The sequence below is a fragment of the Solanum pennellii genome, chromosome 8 (genome assembly GCF_001406875.1).
Source record: "Solanum pennellii chromosome 8, SPENNV200".
Taxonomy (NCBI): domain Eukaryota; kingdom Viridiplantae; phylum Streptophyta; class Magnoliopsida; order Solanales; family Solanaceae; genus Solanum; species Solanum pennellii.
Genome location: NC_028644.1, coordinates 5438471 through 5446508, shown reverse-complemented (window position 1 = coordinate 5446508; position 8038 = coordinate 5438471).

The following is an 8038-nucleotide window of genomic DNA, read 5'->3' as shown; positions in this document are numbered from 1 at the left end:
AGGCAAGTTCTAGCTCAGTACAAATAGTGGACTATTCAAATCTTCCTCACACTCACTTGACATCTCATCACTCTACCAGATTTTCAGACACCTAGTTCGAATATTAGACTTAGGGTCATGCAGTGGTGTATCTCTTTGTCATGCTTAGAGCCACACATTTATCAATTACTATGCCTAGTCATGCATCATTTTCCATTTAATCAGGATATTATTTTAGCCATCATGCTCCAGAATTAAACTATCTACACAAGATATAGACATGCCGGTTCAAGAGAAAAAATAATCAGTCTTTTGGGAAAAAAGAACACAGGCAAGAAAACCCCAAAAAGAGGATAGTGAATTGGTCTAATCAGACTTCACCCTAGCACTCACTTTCCATTTACCCCACCCCCCCAAAAAAAGTCATGCAATTGTCCCCAATGCATAAAAAAAATTTAAATACTAGAGTGGTAGGTGAAGCAAACCTGGGGCGCAAGCGCCGACTATCAGCAAGCTGGTGGGTCCGATTCCCCGGAACCCACTACCTCTGTAATTTGGACACCCTCAGTGGTGTCCTCAGCATCAACAGCACTATCAGCAGTTCCTCCCGCTATCTCCAGAGTTCTGGAGCTAGACGCCCCAGCAGCTAACTCTTCTACTCTCATCTGACGCGCCTCCCCCTCAGTAAGTGAGGCTCTCCTCGCAGCCTCCATCTCACGGCGCTCCTTCTTCCGTGTTCGCGCCTCATTCTCCTCTCGACCCCTACGCCTCTTGGCATGCTCTCGAGGGGGAGGTGGTGGAATCTCTGAAGTGGCGAATAGGGCCGCCATCACTGTGTCTTCAGCGGGCTCTACAGAAGGGTCCGCAGACTCAGGAACCCTAGCCTCTAAGATCATATCAATATCTGCGCGAAGACTCTCGACCGCAGCCTGAAAGGCTGACACATCCACCGGAGGGGCTGGTCGGGCTAGCACTCGCAACACAAAAGTGTCCAAGCGCTGATGAACCTCAGCGATCTTCCGCTCTGTGTGCTGGACCATTCTCCGCTCCAAACTCTCTTCTGCCTCGGTAATAGACCTTTGCATCCAAGGCTGGATATGATGCAGAAGTGTAGCCATTTGCGCCTCTAATTTCTTAACCCTAGCAAGCGGGACCAGAGCGGGTAAAGGGGCTGAGCGAGAGGAGCTCGGGGCAGTGCTACTACCCGGGATAGACTCGACCGGGGTAGTGCCAGTGGAAGCCGCCTGCGTAGCCGTGCGGGCCTGTGCTACCATATCAGCAAGATTTTCACCAAGTGGAGGCAGTTCTGGACGGGGCCCTCTGCGTGGAGCACACTCACTGGCCTCATCTCAGATGAGGCCGATATCAACAGTGCCCAGAGGGGTCTTGAGCCGATCAACGTGCTATATAGGCACACCTGCGGACCTGCATAGAGAAAATATCATGCACGGGAAAGGGTAAGTAGTTGTGACCTTAAAAGCCCTCTCGTGCATACCGCCTGTAGAAGCCACGCAAAATCCACCTCGAACCCGGCTATCATCGCCGCCATCAGTACTGCTCGATCCCATGTGACGATATTATCAGCGGCTTTGGGGGAAAGGCAGTAGCGGACAATCAACCACAAAAACTTCGTCGTGAAAGTCAGGTTGGCCTTCTTGATGGCCCCCTTCGGCTCAGTCACCAAGTCGGCACCCTCTCCATCAACGGCCAAGTGCAGGGCCATCCACCTCTTGTTGGTCTCTCTCAGCGATGGCTCACGTAGAAATTGGTCATCTTTGACAATCTGCCATCGGTAGTCAAACTCGACAGTGAGAGGGGTCCGATTAGCAATAACATCTCACCGTATAGAAACCGGCGGAGCAGGCAGGGAGATATCAACCGGAACGCCACGTACTCGGACCGGCTCCAGTGGGTCTGTTTGGCGGGGGTAGCCCGCCTATCAATCTGCGATCGGAGAGTCGCTACGTAGGATGCGTTGAACTCTCGGACCAGCTCTTTACTATAACGTCCCAATGGACGTGCTGCCCACTCAATTCGATTTATGGTGAAGAGATTGTAGATCTCAGGCATCGTCGAGAGACTTCCTGTAAGGACCCGCCGCTCCAATGTAAGTATCCGAGTCATAACTCCTTTGTTATTCAGGAACTTTGCATCGGAATAGACTTGAAACTGCCCGTCGACACACCACCGGTTGGGCTGGTTAGTAACCGGGGTGATAGCACGAGCTGGTGAACCGGGTGTGGATTCCAAACGGTCAGCCTCATCAGACGAGGCCGATGCTGCAGCGGTGGCGGGTGCGGGAACCTCAGCGGATCCGGAGGCTTCCTCCGACCACGAAACTCCTAAGGAGTCAGACGCTCCTTCTTCATTAATGGCTGACGCAGAAGGTGTGCCGGTCAGTGTGCGCTCCTCATCAGACTGGGAGGCAATTAATACGCCGGACGCCACCTTTTTGGGTGTGGCTCTGGCAGCAAGTGCAGCACGGGATGGGATGGAAGTGCCTGGGGGCACGTATTCGGGGTCACGCTCATCATCAGAGCCAATGACCAGGCGGGCAGACGGGGCGACAGACTTCGATCGCCCGCATGCATAGACTCGATCTTGTTTTGGTGCCATAGTAGATAGTACCTGTAAAGGATCAATATTAGTACTAGAAGGAGCAAACAAGACAAGCAAAACCACACAAAATAAATAAAATAAATAAATAAAATAAAATGAAATTGCTATAGTAACAGTGAAACACGACAGGCCAGGTGACGGCTCGTCGTGACTATGACGGACCGTCATGGGGTCCGTCGTATCTTACTTAGACTTTGTTTAAATGGAGAACCCTGAAGGAGAGTCTCTGACAAGTATGACGGTATGTGCAGGACGGACCGTCAGCGGGTCAGGGTGGGCTGCGGGTATATGTTATTTTATGTGGCTTCAAACTTAATTTTAATTTCTTACATGTCATAGAATGATAGAACAATATTTATTTTGATAAATTCATTAAAGCTACTAAAATGTTCAAGATTATAAATGAAAATGGTTCATAAAAAATAATAAAATTACTTGTATGATTCTCAATTGACCTCTATAAAATAAAATTTAAAGTCACTATCCTATTAAACTAATACAACCTAAGGAAAAAATGAATTTATTTTATGAATTTTATTTTTAGTATCAAACATAACTAAGAAAAAAGAAAATATTATGAAAATTATGCAGGGCGAGTTCATGTGGGACAGGTCTATGTGGGGTAGGGTGGGGCAAGGCGGGTTGAAAATGAAAAGATTTGTTATGCGGGACGGGGCGATTAAAAAGTTTGAGGGTTAAGCTCAACCCGCACTGCCCCCGCCCTACACCGCCCCATTGTCATCCCTAATGAAAAAGTAGGAGGTTGTGTAGTATAACTCTATTTATATCCATAAAATAATTTTATCAATAATGTTATTGTGTACTAAAATATTTTAGAAGAACAAATAAATTAATTAAACTTGGTGAAAATTGAGTTGAGTTGGGTCTTGACTCATTATCTGCTCCTTTTTGGCTCAATTCATATTGATCCAATTAATTCACTTTGAATTGGATCTTGAACTGTTTGTTATCTTGACACAATGTGATTGACTAAAATTGATCTAATTCGCTCAATTACCATCCGTAACAATGCTTGAGATTAAAATAGAAGAATAATCAATGAAACAAATACACTTATACATGAAAAACTAATCAAAAACTACCAAATAGTTATCCTCTTTTGGATAAGTCGCGATTTATCTGAGCAAATGAAGATTAGCCTAGAAATGTCTAATATTAAAGCCAAATAGTAGATAGTTGTGTGTATTTACTATTTTCTATGAAATAAAAATATTAGCTGGAAATAGTAATTATTTTAAGCATTAACTACTAATATTACTAATATAATAATTACATATCATAAATTATTTGTACCATATAATTTTTATTTTATTTTAATAATTAAATAGATTACATCATTTCATTAGATTATATGTTGCGCAACAAACACAATAACATTTTCAGTAGAATCCTTTCAATTAGTCATTTTCTATTCATTAGGGTTAAAACCATCACTCAATTCAATCACGAAAGTTACAGTAGCATAAGATAGGGAAAAGGGAGATTGATTTCTTTTGCTGCCTCAGATACGCTCGTTCAAAATCCTGGTATGTAAATATATTAATTTCTTTATTAGCATAAATGTTTTTGTTTTTACATGTCGTATCAGAGCCTGAAACTTGCACTAATGATTTTCACTCGTAAAGTAACTTTATCTTGTTGTGAAAGGCGGACCCACATTCATATGTGTGGGTGCATATACATGTATATCTATCTCGTGCAAGAAAAAGATATAATTTACAGCGCACTTTTAATGAGTGTAGAGCTATCCTGTGCTAGAGGAATCACCCACAAAACTAGGGTTTGAATCTAGCTAAAGCCCTTATTTCTTTTTAAGTTTATTGTGATATTGGGGGCGGGAGGGTTTTATTTAAAATTCACTTAGTAAACCACAAGTAATCGATAGTCGACTTACCTGCAAGTTGGTAGGAAGATAAACAATAACAGAAACTTGCAGTAAATAATTGACACAAAAGGTTTTATCCTGGTTCGGATCACCAATGCTGTGTCTAGTCCAGTCCCCTTGGGATTTAAGGGTTTTCCTTATGAGATTTGAAGAGATCTTCGTGTTATAGAAATTTGAAACTTTATCATGTCTCATTTGCAAATCAAATTTCTACCTTGACACTGCCTCAACTTGTATACCTATACTTAGATTCTTTCGTTTCTCTTTTTTTTTTCAATTGTATCACTCACGTGTTTACGAAGCTTTATGAAAGACAAACTAAAAATATTGGTTAAGCTCAAGTAAAGTTGCATACTTTACACTACAAATCTAGGTTGGTTTATGTAGATGATGATATGTGCTCTTGAAAGGAAAACCCCAAGGGATTTATCTGAATCAAGGATCAATTTAGGGTGTTGTACGAACATTCCACATTCCACGGAAGATTGGAGTATGAGGTATGAACTGTAACAGCAAGCTCATTTTTGGAGGAGTTGACTCTACTCTTCAAAGAGTCAACTTGTTGGATCAAGCGATTTACCATTGAGATACCTTTCTGCTTAATCATTTCATGGAAATGCGCAACTTATCGATATCAATGTTAGAGTCTATCTGTAAACAAAATACCTTTCCACAGCATCATGAAGGGTCTCTAAGTTTCGTTCTACAACTAAATGTCTATTTTTGACCTCCTCATTGTCCAGCAATAAAAGAGCGGCGAAATCCACCGAGATTTTTCAGGGTACAGGAGAATCCGCCAGAGCTTTGACTGAGTCCTTTTTTACCCACTTTTCACCAACCTGCACATACCCCATACTAGAAAAAGTGTGAGAATCATAAGTTGCATTTACAAGAGAAAGGGTAAACATAAAGTATCCACAAGACTGTTCACAATAATCCTTGAGATAAGCAAGCCATATGGAAGACTTACCGAGACATTTAAGTCTTCAACATTTTACCACATATACGCATTGAACCATTCTGCCCAGTTAATGCGGTATTTTTTATGCAGGAAGTAAAGAACAAATACACAACGAGTAGAGATATTACTCAAGGAGCCCTTCCTGAGAATAAGAGTGGCCATGATATGTGTTAGAATATGATTCTCAAAACATAGAGATAAGGTCCCAAAGTCAGAAATGTGAGTGTAGGGTTTAACCACGACTCGCTTTTCACCATCTAGAGAAACTTCAAAGTCATCAGTCCATGTTCCGTTCATTTATGGAATTACCCCAGAGAACTTAAAACCAAACACATCTTCGAATAACTTCTCATTGATGATAAAGAATTTACCGAGCACAAACAATTCTAACTCACCACTATTAGGTGAGATGCAGATATTTGCATAGAACAGGCAAACCGCTTCATCAAAAATCTCATAACCACACAAAGTAAAAAAGAGAGACAGTTTCTGAGCTTTGAGATAGGAGCTTACCGGGCAATGCTACTCCCTTAATCTTTCCTTCTCATTTTGTTTAAAAATGTTCACTCTTTGCATACAAAGCTTTATCAAAGATGAAAGAAGATTACAAATAAGTTCAAGTGAAGTTGTTGTTGCGACGAAATGATGAAACCAAAAATCTAACAATAAAGAACACGAAGTTTAACGTGAAAAACCCCTTCAAACCGAAGGTAACCACCATGGGATCGACAAGATCCAAATTGCTTCACTATATCAATAAGAGGGTTACAAATATTCTTCTAATGAATACACAATAAGTGCCAAAAAAGAACAAACAATAGCTACACCAACAAATGATAAATAGAAAGAAACACCACCAAAACCCAAGCTCTGTTCGGGACCTAAAATAGAATTTTACAGACATCTGAATCCGATCTTCACCGTTCAAATCAACTACTAAGATTACATAAACACTCTATCAAAATTTCAGCCCGATCCAACGGTTAGTTAATCAGAAAACACGATTTAAATTTTGTTGGTCGGAGAAAAAGACCACAGCAAAAGAACCCTTTTCCTTCTCTCTTTTCTCTTGATGAAAGCTCTCTCAAAAACCTCTCTTATGTTCTAATGTCTTTCAAAGGCAATATCAATGAGCAATTGAATTATTCTCTCAAGGCCATCCTCTATTTATAGAGTTGTGCTTTTCCTTACAAAGCCAAAACCAACTACAGCCAAGAGGCCAAATGGACTTTAAGTGAAGTAACTTTTGACAGGCTTCCTGCCTGCCACACTTTTACAAAAATCATGATTGACTACGATGAGTTCTTTCCACTTATCTCTATGAGTATCTAACATGAATTCATCATAACCTTCAGGTTCTCCCATGTTACTCAATAGAACATACTCATCATGAGAATAACGTGTTGAGCTTCGCTTCTCTTTAGTACATCTTCTACAAGAGGTTTCTGGAGCTTCTGAAGTGATCATCTCACCATGAGTTGGTTGATTATCATCAACATCATCAGTAGGAACAATTATATGTTCTACACTCTGATCATTATCTGGATCATTACCTTGGGTTCCCTCATGTGCAGAAAATATATCAGTAATAGGAATTGAATCAACATCAACTAAGCTCTCATCAGCATGAGAATCTAGTTGCTCAGTCTTTTCAATATCTTCAATAGTATGATCTTCAAAGAACGCAACATCACGACTTCTAAAGAGCTTCTTATCAATTGGATTATAAAAGCGATATCCAAACTCATCTTGACCATAACCAATGAATATGCACTGCTTAGTTTTAACATCCAATTTGGACCTCTCATCTTTTGGAACATGCACACAAGCTTTACACCCGAACACTTCCAAGTGATCATAATAGACATCCTTATCAAACCAAACTTTGTTTGGAACGTCACCACCCAAACCAACAACAGGAGACCAATTGATAACATAAGCAATAGTGTTAAGTGCTTCAGCCCAAAATGAATTTGGAAGTTAAGCCTCTGAAAGCACGCATTTAACTCTCTCAACTAAAGTTTTGTTCATCCTATCTGCCAAACCATTTAATTGAGGAGTCTTCTGATGACGAATTCCTTGCGATTTGCAGTAGTTATAAAAGGTACCAATATACTCACCACCATTATCAGTTCGAATACATTTTAATTTCTTTCCCGTTTGTCTCTCATATAAGGCTTGAAACTGTTTAAACACATCAAGCACTTGATCTTTGGATCTTAAAGGATATACCTAAATCTTACGAGAACGATCATCAATGAAAGTAGAAAAGTAAAGTGCACCACCTTTTGACTTCACTTTAAAAGGACCACACAAATCTGAGTGTACTAGCTCCAATAGCTCAGACTTTCTTAAAGGAGGATGAATGTGAAAAGACACTTTTTTCTATTTCCCTGCTAAGCAATGAACACATCTTTTCACCTTTGCTTGTTACATACCAGCAAGAAAATTCTTCATAGCCAAATAGGTGATCCCCCTCTCGCTCATATGACTAAGCCTCTTATGCCACAATTCTAATGAAGCCTCGCTCTCCACCAAATTTATAGAGCCACCAAGTATCGATCCTTGTGTCA